The sequence below is a fragment of the Rutidosis leptorrhynchoides genome, chromosome 4 (assembly GCF_046630445.1).
Source record: "Rutidosis leptorrhynchoides isolate AG116_Rl617_1_P2 chromosome 4, CSIRO_AGI_Rlap_v1, whole genome shotgun sequence".
In the NCBI taxonomy this organism is placed as follows: domain Eukaryota; kingdom Viridiplantae; phylum Streptophyta; class Magnoliopsida; order Asterales; family Asteraceae; genus Rutidosis; species Rutidosis leptorrhynchoides.
Genome location: NC_092336.1, coordinates 202722838 through 202739284, shown reverse-complemented (window position 1 = coordinate 202739284; position 16447 = coordinate 202722838).

Sequence of the window (16447 nt, the reverse complement as noted above, 5' to 3'; positions counted from 1 at the left end):
GATTGCATGATCCCATACTCTAGAAGTTGCAAATGGATTGCAATTGTCATTTATTGACTACCTAGCTAAATCAAATTGCGGGATAAAGGTCACCTAACCGAAATTTGGTTTACCGTTGGATTCTAGAATTTAATAATTCAATTTGATTTAAAGGGTATTGAATGTTAAATTAAAATCGATACTTAAACGAACTTTGTTAATTTTGTAGATGGCCGCCAATAACAACAACTACATTCCAAACGCACCACTTAATCTAAACCACCTATCATTAAGGTCTCTCTTAGAGAAAGACAAACTCAACCATACCAACTTTATGGATTGGTTCCGCAATCTTCGGATTGTCCTCAAACAAGAGGATAAAGCGTATGTACTTGAGGACCCCATTCCCGATCAACCGGATGAGGATGATGAGGAGGCAATGGCCTTTTACGATAAGTATTGCCACGACTCCCTTCAAGTCTCATGCCTAATGCTTGGGACTATGATTCCCGAACTCCAAAAGGATTTCGAGCATCATAGTGCATACAACATGATAACACAATTGAAGGAGATGTTCCTTCAACAAGCGCGTGTCGAGCGATTCGAAACGGTTCGGGCGCTACATGCTTGTCGTATGGACGATACCCAATCGGTTTCATCTTATGTACTTAAGATGAAAAGCCTTATCGATCGTGCTAACCGTCTTAACCTAAACATATCTAATGAGTTAGCCACCGATCTTATCCTTAACTCCCTATCAAAAAGGTTTGATCAATTTGTAATTAATTACAATATGAATGGGATGGATAAGAGCATAGGTGAGCTTCACGGTATGCTTAGAACGGCAGAAACTAGCATGGGTAAAAGGGCTTTACCCGTGTTAACAATCGATCAAGGTGGATCCAAAGGTAAGACCTCTAAGCCAAAGGTGGCTAAGAGAAAAGGACCCGCCTATCAAGGCAAAGGGAAGGGGAAGATGGTTACCCCAACCATCAACAAGGCCAAGAAGCAAAAGGTCACCGAGAAGGCAAACCCCAAGGAAGACCCATGTTTCGGTTGCGGTGAGATGGGTCATTGGAAACGAAACTGTCCGGTCTACCTTAAGGAGTTGAAGGACAAGAGGGATGCAGGGCAAACCTCAGGTAATATATATATGGTATATATAGAGCTAAGTATTACTTCTTCTAATACATGGGTATTAGACACTGGATGTGGAACTCATATTTGCAATTCTTTGCAGGGGTTCAAAAAAAGTGATCATAAGGCGGGAACATCAAGTCTCTATATGGGCAATGGTGCAAAGGTGCATGTTAAAGCTCAAGGAGATTTTATTTTGAAGCTTCCAAGCGGATTGGAACTTATTTTAGAAAATGTTTTGTATGCTCCGGATTTGTGTAGAAACATTATTTCTATTTCTCGCTTAAAACAATGTGGTTACGTTGTTAATTTTATTGATGATGATATTCATGTTTCTAAAGATAATGTATTCTATTTCAAGGCTTCGCCTTCAAATGGAATTTATGAATTGGTTCATGATGACACATCATCCAGTAGCTCAATGTACCATACAAGCACCAAGAAACTCAAAAGGGATTTGAGTGATTCCTACTTATGGCATTGTCGCCTTGGTCACATAAACAAGAACCGAATACATACACTTCAAAAGAATGGACTTTTGAAATCAAATGAAATGGATTCGTTTGAAGTATGTGAATCTTGTTTACAAGGCAAGATGACTAAAGCACCTTTCAAAGGGACCTATGAAAGGGCTAAAGATTTATTGGGATTAATACATTCAGATGTATGTGGACCCTTTAAACCCATGACTAGGAAAGGTGAAAGATACTTTGTTACTTTCATTGATGACTTTAGTCGTTTCGGATATGTCTACTTATTAAGACACAAGGACGAAACGTTTGAAGCATTCAAAGAATATCAAAACGAAGTACAAAATCAACTCAATAAGACAATTAAGGTACTACGTACCGATAGAGGAGGTGAATACCTAAGCGATGCCTTCCAAGATCATCTTAGGAGTTGTGGGATTATCTCACAACTTACTCCACCCGGAACACCCCAACTTAATGGAGTTTCCGAAAGGAGGAACCGAACCCTAATGGATATGGTTCGATCTATGATGGCAAGAAGCTCGTTGCCTCTATCATTTTGGGGTTATTGTCTAAGCTCCGCGGCTCGTATTTTAAATATGGCCCCAACCAAGAAGGTGGAACGAACTCCTCATGAGATGTGGTTTGGAAAACCTCCTTCTCTTTCATACTTGAAAGTATGGGGATGTGAAGCTTATCCTAAGCGTTATGTAGCAAATAAGCTCGATCCACAAAGTGTATCTTCATAGGATATCCCAAAGATGACATGGGATATTACTTCTATGATCCATCCGAGCAAACCGTATTTGTTGCTCGGAAAGCGGAATTCCTTGAAACCAAGTTCCTTATGGAAGGTGATGGTGAAAGGAAGATAGATCTTGTAGAGGTACAAGATCAAGCCGATGATACACAATTGGTTAACACTAGTACTCAACATGAGGATGTTGAAAATGATCAAGTGGATGATCAAGGTACACAAGACGTTCGAAGATCTAGTAGGATTAGGAATCCTCCCGAGAGATATGGGTTTCTCGTGGAAGGTTGCTATACGGTTGATTTGGATGAACCGACAAACTACAAAGATGCTTTATCAAGAATTGATAAAGATAAATGGCAGGAAGCCATGAACGCCGAGATGCAATCCATGTATGAAAACCAAGTTTGGGAACTTGTTGTGCAACCTCCTAGCTCCAAGCTAGTTGATTGCAAATGGCTTTTCAAGAAGAAAACTGACATACATGGAAACTTGGATACATACAAAGCTAGACTTGTAGCAAAAGGTTTCACTCAAACTCAAGGGGTTGATTATGATGAAACTTTCTCGCCAGTGGCAATGCTAAAGTCTATTAGGATATTATTTGCCATTGCTGCTCACTATGACTATGAAATATGGCAAATGGATGTCAAAACCGCTTTCCTAAATGGATATCTTGAGGAAGATGTCTATATGGTACAGCCCGAAGGTTTTGTTGATCCGAAAAATCCTAAAAAGGTATGCAAGTTGAAGAAATCAATCTACGGATTGAAACAAGCATCTAGAATGTGGAATCATCGCTTTAATGAAGAGGCAAAGAAATTTGGCTTCATTAAAAATGGTGATGAAGCTTGTGTGTACAAGAAGGCTAGTGGGAGCTCTATAATGTTCCTTGTGCTATATGTGGATGATATATTATTATTTGGGAATGATATTACCACAATGAAAGGAGTCAAAACTTGGCTAAAGAGTTGCTTCGCCATTAAGGATCTTGGAGATGCACAATACATATTGGGGATAGGGATCTATAGGAATAGATCCAAGAGATTGATAGGTTTAAGTCAAAGTACATACATTGATAAAATCTTGAAAAAGTTCAAGATGGAAAACTCTAAGAAAGGTTTGGTACCTATTCAAAGAGGAACCGTTCTCAATTCATCTCAGTGTCCTACCACGAAAGATGAACAAGAGATAATAAAGAAAGTCCCATACGCATCTGCTATTGGGTCTATCATGTATGCGATGATATGTACTAGACCGGATGTGTCATGCGCTCTAAGTTTGACAAGTAGATACCAGAATAACCCAGGAAACAGTCATTGGATTGCTGTTAAAAGTATATTGAAATACCTTAGGAGATCTAAGGATATGTTTCTAATATATGGGTCTGGTGAGGAGGAACTCGCCGTAAAAGGTTACGTGGACGCGAGTTTCCAAACTGATCGAGATGACTCTCGATCACAATCCGGTTATGTCTTCATGTTAAATGGTGGTGCGGTCTCTTGGAAGAGTTCGAAACAGGAGGTTGTTGCGTTATCCACTACAGAGTCGGAGTACATTGCCGCCTCACTGGCAGCTCAGGAAGCTGCATGGATGAAGAAATTCATCGACGACTTAGGAGTAGTCCCTTCCATTCAGGACCCTCTTGAGATCTTTTGTGACAACGAGGGTGCGATTGCTCAAATCAAGGAACCTCGTGCCCATCAAAAGACTCGTCACATTGAGCGGAGATTCAACTACATAAGGGATGAAGTTGAAAAAGGAAAGATATGTATTCGCAAAGTTCATACAGATCATAATGTTGCGGATCCACTCACGAAGCTTTTACATGGGCCAAAACATGAGGGACATGTTTGTGCATTAGGGCTTCGATATTCTAGTGATTGGATATGATCTATTTTATGTATTGTACCGGAACGAAATTATTCAAACTCATTAATATAACTATGGTGTTAATTTATTTGAGTTATGTTCCTATGTTGCATATTTCATCCATGAATAAGCAATTATTCTAAATTTCCGTAGTCGATCACATTTGTGGGAACAAGTGTGAGGTTTAGACTATTATGAACTCGGATTGGTATACATTCATAGGTTGAATGTGGGGCAAGGTGGCAACCAAGGTTCATAGATATTTGTGGGAAACAAATATTGGAAGACCCGCTCTCAAGAATTACTGTATAGAGCCTTTGTGGTTGATCACATGTAATCTTGAGTAAAGGCGAATATCATTGTATCCTCTGACCTGAGATACATATTGGGTTCGGATATTCACCAAGTACTGTGCCTTGATTCTTTCCTTTGCTATTCTGAAACATGGTAGTACATAAGGAAGAACTCAGGTATATTACAAAGTGTATATCTAGGACGTATGTAGTCAAGATGGAATTTGTCCCTCTTATTCGTTGAGAGTCAGATGTCTAAGGCCTGAAAAGTTAAATCTATAAGAGAGTGATCACTCTGTATCTCTTGGATTTAACATGACATCTAGGATGAAAGGATAAAATGAAAGATTCACCTATTCATATTCGAGATGGGAACTCGAAAGGGATGATGTTATTGAATGGCACAAAGTCATAACATATTAGGGGTGATGGACGGTGTGTTAGGCTGTATCCATCATTTGCATTAATTTCTTATGTTTCTCGTGCAAGTGGGAGATTGAAGGTATTTCATATGCCCGAGAGACATATTAAATTAACGTGGCTAATATGTTTTGATCCAAGTCGGGTCATACCCAATAACAGGCTTACCGACACCTTTATTCGTATTTGATTTTAACGATTGGTTCATTGATCAAATACGCAACACTTGAACTTTAAGAAAGATGGTTTTCTTAAATATTACTTGATGTGTATATATATATATATATAAATTATGGAATAATTTATATATATTGGATTTAATTATTTATAGGTAAATAATTAATAAGTTTATGTTACATTTTATATAAATGGACTTTATATATTAAAAATGTACATAAAATTATATGGAAGTTTTATAAATTAGATTTTATAAAATCTAACTTTTATAAAAACTAATTCTTTTATAAAACATATTCTATATTACTTGTTGAGTGAGTGGCATTGGAGTCTCAAATATGCATGCATTTGACTAGCATTTTGAGTGGCTACTTGAAGGATTCCCATGTGCATATGTACTTGAACTTCTTGGAGACTCAACATACATTAAAACACATCAAAAGTGATCAAAAAACTGCATTTTTCTCCTCCCATTTCTGCTGTAAAAACCGTGGGGTATTAAGGGAGAAAAGGGGTTCTTAATTTGGTTTTTGGAAGCTAAATTCAAGTGTCAATAAATCCTAACCAAAGTACAAGGTGTTGGTGATAAGCTTGGGGTATAACAACTTGAGGTTTCATTGTTTTGGAGCTCCATTCATCATCATCTTCATCATCATCTATCAACAAGCTTAGAGTAGGTACAAACTCTTTTCTTGCTTGTAGTTTGTAAGTATATTTCATAACTTTATCCTAATTGGGATTTAACTTTAATTGGTTAAAGTTTAACAAGTCTAAAATTGGTAATTAACATGCTTCCGCTTTCTTAATCCTTAAAATGGTTTAAGTATATTATGAACTTGTTAAATCCCAACACGGAGTACATAATACATTTCACGTATCAAACCTTAAGAAATGACTTGCAAAGGAAGATCTCACCATTCCTCTTGAAGAAATCCAAGTCGACGAGAAACTACAATTCATAGAAGAACCAATCGAAATCATGGACCGTGAAGTTAAACAACTCAAGAAGAGCAACATACCGATCGTTAAGGTTCATTGGAATGCTCGAAGGGGTCCCGAGTTTACTTGGGAACGAGAGGATTAGATGAAACGAAAGTACCCACATTTGTTTCCCGAGAACGCAAAATAGGTACAACTTTAAAATTTCGGGACGAAATTTATTTAACGGGTAGGTACTGTAACGACCCGGATTTTTCCGATCATTTTATACCTATGAGATTAATATTTACATAAATTAAACCTTACCAACATGATAAGCAATCTAAATTGTTGAGAATTATGTTTTTGAAAAGAGTTTTACACAACGTTTGACCGTCCAATTTGACCGATGATATCACGAACTATATAACATACGATAATTATACGTTTGTGTATATATATGTATTTTTATATATTTAACATGATCTAAGAATGTTTTAACATCTCATTGTGTACTAATAATAATGAGTTATAAGTATATTTTGAGACTACTAACTTAAGTTTTCAAAACGATAACTATATGTAACGTTCTTCGACTTAAATACTTAAAACTTATAATGCTTATACATGTATCGTATAGATATGTATTTTATCACTTTTAAAGGATTTATATACATAAAACAATATAAGTATATTTACAAAAGATAGCTATATTTGAATCCTCGTTCCGTTTTCTCAAGATTTTTATACGTATATCTAGGGTATATGTACCCGTATCATACCCAGCTTCTATACGTATTTACTATTGGTATATACACATCACAATCACTTTATTAGCAGCCATGAGTCAGCCAATTTTGGATCTTAGCATGCATGATTAATGAATTTGGCATATTACAAGACTTTTGCACAATATTACAAATTTATACATCTTTTCACCACCATTTATACTCCATTCCAATTTCATTTTTACTACACATTTTCTCTAACCAAAAACACACTCTTAGGAGCCTTAAGTGTTCTTCACAATCTCAGCAAATAACCATGAAGATCTAGCTTCAAAAACAAGCCTTAATCATCATAATAAATTCCTTACAAGAAAACTTCAATAATCCTTCCAAAAATACAAGTTTACTTCCAACCTTTTGATCCAACTCCACCACTCTTTTGGTTCTAGGATTTTTCTCATCTTTTATAGTAACTTTGTCCAAGTAACTTGAGGTAGTAACCTTGTTCATAACCTTATTCGATTCATATTTATATAGCTATCTTATTTTGTGTTGTAAAATTTTAACAACAAGAACATAGTTTGAATGATTTCAAACTTGTTTGCAAACTAAATAGATCCTTCTAACTTAACTTTTAAAACACTTCAAGACCTGTAATATATCATAATGATATGCTAACTTAACAAGATATAACTTGGTTTTACAAAGAATATCTTAAAAACTGAATCTACGTCGTCGGAGTGCAACCGGGGGCTGTTTTGGGTTGGATAATTAAAAACCAACTTAAGCTTTGAATTGGAAGTTCATGTTCTGGAAAAATTATATTTCTTATGAATATGTTAACACATAAAAATTTCATGGTTTAACTCAAAGTGTAAGTATTTTTAGAAAAATGATCATTAAATGTTGTTTTTATGATGGAAAATGATCACTTTCATAAGTTTCACCAAAGTTTGACCTATAACCTGTGATTTCGAATACAACCTAAGGTATTTTCAGTTCATATTCTTAAAATTTAACTCAATCCAAGGAAGTGGCAAGTTGAACCAACAAAAACGGAGTTGTAATGAAGAAACTACGACTAAAACAAGATCGGGTATCCGAAGCTAGTTTAGCTACGAAAATATTTGGAGAAAAATTAAATTAATCATATATTTCTAATTAATATGATATTTCATATATATTTACTTATGATTTGATTTTATATATTTCAGGACCACCCGTAAACAACACGAGAAGATTAATCATAAGACCTCATGATTGTACGCAACACGTCATTTGACAACACGGTACTTTATGTACGCAACACGTCACTTGACAACATGGTACCATGGGTTGAGATTAATTCTGATCAATACGAATACGATGGGGTCTTTATTTATTTTATTTAAGAAACTAATTGTGGACCACTAACATCGGACTGCTAACTACGGACTAAGAAAATATTAAAAGTATTAAAAGTATATATATATATATATATATATATATATATATATATATATATATATATATATATATATATATATATATATATATATATATATATATATATATATATATATATATATATATATATATATATATGTGTAACGATTACTTAAAAAGAAAATATGTTGATATATTATATATATGGTTAGGTTCGTGATATCTATCGGAGACCAAGTCGTGATAAATACCTTCAAGGCAAAAGTGAGTATATAGTCCCACTTTTAAACTCTAAATATTTCGGGATGAGAATACATGCATTTTATGATTTACGTTATGGACACAAGTGATTAAAAATATATATTCTACGTTGAGTTGTACCACTGGCATACTTCCCTGTAACTTGGTAACTATTATTTACATGAGGTATTGTAAACGCGAATCCTGTTGATAGATCTATCGGGCCTGACAACCCCAACCGGACTGGACGACCAGTTTTCAACGGTTGCACAGTACTTCGTTTCGATGACTACACTTGGTACGGTGTAGTAAAATTTCATAATAAAGGGAATATGCGACGTTGATTAAATGTTAAGTATGGTTATCAAGTGCTCAACAACTTAGAATATTTTTATTAAAACGTTTATATATGAAATCTTGTGGTCTATATTTATAATGATGCCGGCATTAAACCTATATCTCACCAACTTTATGTTGACGTTTTAAGCATGTTTATTCTCAGGTGATAACTAAAAGCTTCCGCTGCAACATGTTGAATTTAAGCAAGATCTTGAGTATGCATATTTGTGTCAAAAATAAAACTGCATATCGGAGGATTTGTAATGTAAAATATGTTGGAAGTCGTATTGTTATTATCACATGTAAAGTTTGTAAGTCTAAGATTATCGCTAAACGATAATCATTATTAAGTTGTTTAAACCTTGTATTTGTAATAAAAGCTATGGTTTGTATTGTAAAAACGAATGCAGTTTTTGAAAAATGTCGCATATAGAGGTCAATACCTCGTGGTGAAATCATATGTTATTGTATTCGTCCTTATGGTTAAGGTCGGGTTATGACAATGCAAAACTGGTTTTCAAACAGCATGTAGTACTTGACCGTGTAAAGATCCTGTTTTTGACGAATCGTACACGATGGTTTTGTACGGAGCGTCACAAACTGTACCATCATGCATCTTCAAAATGATATCTTCAATTCCAATGATCTTTAGTTCATGATCATTACAACTGTATACAGATCCTTCTGAGATACATTCATATTGTTTGAACCATTCTCTTCTAGGGTTCATGTGAAAAGTAGCTCCTGAGTCAAATAACCAGACATCAACATATGTCTTTCTGCCTTCTTTTGCTACCACTGCCTCACTGACCAAAGCAGTCCCATCATCTGAAGTGCTTGCAATATTTCCTTGAGGATTTAATTTATTTAAACTCTGACAATCCTTCTTCAGGTGATCTTTCTTGCTACAATTGTAGCATGTATAGGTCTTCTTCTTTTTAGACTTCGGTTTACCATGATTGTGACTCCCACTTGGGCCACGTTCCGTTGATCTCCCTCCTGACATCACCAAGGCCTCCACTTGTCATGAACCGGCCTGTTTGTCCTCCTTGTTATTGCACCGATTTTCTTCTTCTAGAAAGCAGCCGCAACTTCATCCTAGACTAGATACTCCGAGAGAACATTATTGGTTAAGTTAATAATGAGTTGATAATACGAGTCAGGTAGACTCTGAAGTAAAAGTTCAGCACGTTCTTTTGGCTCTATATTGCAGCTTAATGAAGCGAGTTGAGAAAATAGAGTATTCAAAGAATTAATGAGCTCATTAACTGAAGTAGATTCATTCATGCGTAGCGCAAAAAGTTTGCTTTTAAGGAATATCTTGTTGTGGAGTGATTTGGTCTCGTACAATTTTACGAGGTGATCCCAAATCTCTTTCGCCGTCTTCTTTTCTTCTATGCTAGACAAAATGCCATCTGCTAGTGCCAGATGAAGATTTACGATAGCCTTGCCGTCCATCTCTTCCCATTTTTCATCAGTCAACTCGGATGGCCGTTGACTGATGGCCGCTAAACACTTATCCTTTCTCAGGATAGCTTTCATCTTTAATTTCCATAACGAGAAATTAGTCTCGTTAAATTTTTCATTTTCAAATTTCGTAGACATCGCTATAATTACAATCTTCTTTTCGACAATACTATTTTTCTTGAAATAACACCCAAGGACTTTTACCGAGTGAAAATAATCTTACTTATTTTCTGATGTGGACGATCCACTCCCGTGGCAACCACAGAGTATACGATAAATAGATTAATATACACAAGATATTAGACCTTAGCTCTTGATACCACTTGTTGAGAAAAGTGACACTGAATTATAACAAACCGCTAGTAATACTTGAAATTATGACAATAAAGAAACACCAAGATTTAACGTGGAAAACCCCAATAGGGTAAAAACTACGGACAAGGAAAGAAACGTTTCACTAATATGAATAATATGAATTACACTTCTCTCTAATTTCAAGGATAATAACTAATCTTTATATCTCTTTCAATTAGGAGATTAATCTCACAAACTCTCTATTATACTATTAGAACACAAGAAGATATAAGAAAGAAGATTGAATGTTTTGGGATGCTTAAAAGAGCTTGAATGTGTAGTGACCCGAACTTTTCCATGTTTATATATATTAAATGAAATTGATATTTACATGATTAAGTGTTTCCAACATGTTAAGCAATCAAACTTGTTAAGACTTGATTAATTGAAATAGGTTTCATATAGACAATTGACCACCCAAGTTGACTGGTGATTCACGAACGTTAAAACTTGTAAAAACTATATGATGACATATATATGATTATATATATAGTTAACATGATATTATGATAAGTAAGTATCTCATTAGGTATTTTAACAATGAGTTATATACATAAAATTGTGTTTATTGAATTAAGAAACTCGAAACGATATATATAACGATTATCGTTATAACAACGTCTTACTAATTATATATGAATCATATTAAGATATTGTTACACTATGTTTAATCATGATAAATGATAAGCAAACATGTCATTATGTATATTAACAATGAACTACATATGCAAAAACAAGACTACTAACTTAAGGATTTCGAAACGAGACATATATGTAACGATTATCGTTGTAACGACATTTAAATGTATATATATCATATTAAGATATATTAATATATCATAATATCATGATAATATAATAATTTAACATCTCATTAGATATAATAAACATTGAGTTAACAACATTTAACAAGATCGTTAACTTAAAGGTTTCAAATCAACATTTACATGTAACGACTAACGATGACTTAACTTCTCAGTTAAAATGTATATACATGTAGTGTTTTAATATGTATTCATACACTTTTGGAAAATTTCAAGACACTTATCAAAATACTTCTACTTAACAAAAATGCTTACAATTACATCCTCGTTCAGTTTCATCAACAATTCTACTCGTATGCACCCGTATTCGTACTCGTACAATACACAGCTTTTAGATGTATGTACTATTGGTATATACACTCCAATGATCAGCTCTTAGCAGCCCATGTGAGTCACCTAACACATGTGGGAACCATCATTTGGCAACTAGCATGAAATATCTCATAAAATTACAAAAATATTAGTAATCATTCATGACTTATTTACATGAAAATAAAATTACATATCCTTTATATCTAATCCATATACCAACGACCAAAAACACCTACAAACACTTTCATTCTTCAAATTTCTTCATCTAATTGATCTCTCTCAAGTTCCATCTCCAAGTTCTAAGTGTTCTTCATAAATTCTACAAGTTCTAGTTTCTTAAAACCAAGAATACTTCCAAGTTTACTAGCTCACTTCCAATCTTGTAAAGTGATCATCCAACCTCAAGAAATCCTTGTTGTTTATAGTAAGATATCATTCTAAATTAAGGTAATACTCATATACAAACTTTGATTCAGTTCCTATAACTATAACTATCTTAATTCGAGTGATAATCTTACTTGAACTTGTTTTCGTGTCATGATTCTACTTCAAGAACTTTCAAGCCATCCAAGATCCTTTGAAGCTAGATCATTTCTTGTCACTTCTAGTAGGTTTACCTACTAAACTTGAGGTAGTAATGATGTTCATAACATCATTCGATTCATACATTTAAAACTATCTTATTCGAAGATTTGAACATGTAATCACTAGAACATAGTTTAGTTAATTCTAAACTTGTTCGCAAACAAAAGTTAATCCTTCTAACTTGACTTTTAAAATCAACTAAACACATGTTCTATATCTATATGATATGCTAACTTAATGATTTAAAACCGGAAAACACGAAAAATAACGTAAAACCGAATATACGCCGTCGTAGTAACACCGCGGGCTGTTTTGGGTTAGTTAATTAAAAGCTATGATAAAGTTTGATTTAAAAGTTGTTCTTCTCGGAAAATGATTTTTCTTATGAACATGAAACTATATCCAAAAATCATGGTTAAACTCAAAGTGGAAGTATGTTTTCCAAAATGGTCATCTAGACGTCGTTCTTTCAACTGAAATGACTACCTTTACAAAAATGACTTGAAACCTGTATTTTCGACTATAAACTTATACTTTTTCTGTTTATATTCATAAACTTAAGTTCAATATGAAGCCATAGCAACTTAAAACACTCAAAACGAATTTAAAACGAAGAAGTTATGGGTAAAACAAGATTGGATAATTTTGCTTGTTGTAGCTACGTGAAAATTGGTAACAAATCTATATTAATCATATCCTAACTAACTCATATTGTATTATACATGTATTCTAATATATTATGTAATCTTGGGATACCATATACACGTATGCAAATTTTTGACATATCATATCGACCCATGTATATATATTATTTGGAACAACCATAGACACTCTAAATGCAGTAATGTTGGAGTTAGCTATACAGGGTTGAGGTTGATTCCAAAGATATATATATACTTTGAGTTGTGATCTAGCCTGAGACGTGTATACACTGGATCATGGATTGATTCAAGATAATATATATATCGATTTATTTCTGTACATCTAATTGTGGACAACTAGTTGTAGGTTACTAACGAGGACAGCTGACTTAATAAACTTAAAACATTAAAACGTATTAAAAATGTTGTAAATATATTTTGCACATACTTTGATATATATGTACATATTTGTTATAGGTTCGTGAATCGACCAATGGCCAAGTCTTACTTCCCGACGAAGTAAAAATCTGTGAAAGTGAGTTATAGTCCCACTTTTAAAATCTAATATTTTGGGATGAGAATACATGCAGTTTTATAAATGTTTTACGAAATAGACACAATTAATTGAAACTACATTATATGGGTGAATGATCGAAGCCGAATATGCCCCTTTTGCTTGGTAACCTAGGAATTATTAAACTGATCTACTAATTGACGTGAATCCTAAAGAAAGATCTATTGGGCCTAACGTACCCCATCCAAAATACCGGATGCTTTAGTACTTCGAATTCGTTTTTTTCATGTCCGAAGGATTTCCCGGAATGATAGGGGATATTCTTATATGCATCTTGTTAATGTCGGTTACCAGGTGTTCACCATATGAATGAATCTATGTATGGGATGTATATTGAAATATGAAATCTTGTGGTCTATTATTATGATTTGATAATATATAGGTTAAACCTATAACTCACCAACATTTTTGTTGACGTTTTAAGCATGTTTATTCTCAGGTGATTATTAAGAGCTTCCGCTATTGCATACTAAAATAAGGACAAGATTTGGAGTCCATGCTTGTATGATATTATGTAAAAACTACATTCAAGAAACTTATTTTTGATGTAATATATTCTTATTGTAAACCATTATGTAATGGTCGTGTGTAAACGGTATATTTTAGATTATAATTATTTGATAATCTACATAATGCTTTTTAAACCTTTATCGATAAAATAAAGGTTATGGTTGTTTTAAAAATGAATGCAGTCTTTGAAAAACGTCTCATATAGAGGTCAAAACCTCGAGACGAAATCAATTAATATGGAACGTTTATAATCAATATGAACGGGACATTCAGTTGGTATCCGAGCGTTGGTCTTAGAGAACTAGAAAATTGCATTAGTGTGTCTTACCGAGTTTGTTAGGATGCGTTAGTGAGTCTGGACTTCGACCGTATTTTTCTTCAAAAACGATTGCTTAACATTTTTTTTGTTGGAAACTATATATTATTAACATGTAAATATTATGTGATATATTAATCTCTTAACGTGTTTGATATTGTGTGATAGATGTCTACCTCTAGTACAAATCCCATTGATTCACCTAATAATAATGAAGAGTCGAATATATTTTGGGAAGATTCACAAATTCCCGAAGAGGAACCAGAAGAGGAGGAACCGGAAGAGGAGGAACCGGAAGAAGAGGAACCAGAAGAGGATGAATCGGAAGAGGAGGAACCAGAAGAAGAAGAGGTTTCGGAGGAAGAAATATTAATACCTATAGTAAATCAATTAAACAAATGAAAATCCTCAACCAACGGATCAAAGTTAGTAATGGTCAATGGTGTTTCCGCCAAGGAAGCAAAATATTGGGAAGATTACCAATTTTCCGATGAATCGGATCCCGATGAGGATTCCGATGATGTTATAGAAATTACCTCGACCCAATTTAATAAAGCGAAAGAAAATAATAAGGGAAAAGGTATAAAAATAGAGAAACCCGATTCCAACCCCGATGAACTTTATATGTATCGACAACATCCGTATTTCCTAAAATATAACAATGACCCGGGAACCTCTAAACCACCAGGTTTTTCTAAACCATTATAGAAAACGATGGCTCGATTAGAGGAACACCATATATTCCTAGAAAATTAGGAAAATGAACCAAGTCCGAAGAAGAAGAAACCAGTGATTCAGATTAGAGGGTTGTAATCATGTTGTGTATTATATGTATTGTAGTGTGCTTGTACTTTTATGTTCTATGTAAAAATTGCTTGTATTGTTTGTTAATTATCTTTTACGAATCTAATCCTTGTTTATTTTACAGTATAAAAACAAAATGGACGTTAAGGGTAGACAACCAAATATTTTAGAAGACCTACCAGAAGATATGATTGAGGAAATCTTGTCTAGAGTCGGTCAGAATTCATCAGCACATTTAGTTATGATGAAATTAACTTGTCAAACATTTGAAAGACTTTCCATAAATGCCTTAGTTTATAAAAGGCTTTTCTTTGATAGGTGGCGTATATCACATTGGAGAGACCGTAAGTTACGCCGTGTTTTCTTTAAAGCATTAAATGCGGGAAACCCAAATGCAATTTTTCGCTACGGGTTAAGAACCTATTTTGACTCAACATATTCCAACATAGGATTTCGTGAATTAGAAAGAGCTTCTAACATGCAACATAAAGAAGCATGTTATGCTTACGGGTTAGTGATGTTCGCTTCTTACCAAAGTGAGAAAAACAACATCGGATTTCAACTTTTAAATAAAACCTTCCCACAAGTGACGGATTCAGTAGTTGGGGTGAGAAACAACGTTTTTAGATTATTACGGGGCTGTTGGACATTACGAAACCCTCGTCCTTTTGACGACATTACAACATGCTTCCTAGCCAATGGTCATAACGATTATTTTCCACAAGACCAAGGATGGGAAGTCGTCTTAGTAAAACCAGAATGCATGACTTGTTTCTGGACTTATGAATTACGTATCTTTATTTCCTTTGCTGAACAACTTGCGTATTAACTAGATTTATCTTCAAAACTGTCCTGTATCATAGTGTACTATATTTCATGTTATATGTAATATAGCGAAGTTGTAAGTTTGAAGAATATTTGTATGTGATATATTATTATAATCAGTTTTTCATATGGAATTGTAGTAGTTGAATTGTATATTAGCTACTAAGTATGAACTTAACGGTTAGGTAGTACTCGAATTTAAACTTATAAAACGCTAATATGAAGAAAAAGCTTTTATAAATGAGTTCATATTATGCTACGAAATACTATTGACTACTCTTAATATTCTGTATGATTAACTCGATTCAGTTGGCTATTTTGAAGGAAATGGCACCGACTACTTGACACGCCATGAATATGAGCGAAGAGGAATTTCGTACCTTTCTTGCTGCAAATATAGCCGCAGTACAGGTTGCGCTACATACCAACAATAACTCTGACTCTAGCAATGCAGCTAACGGCGCAAGAAATCATGTAGGATGC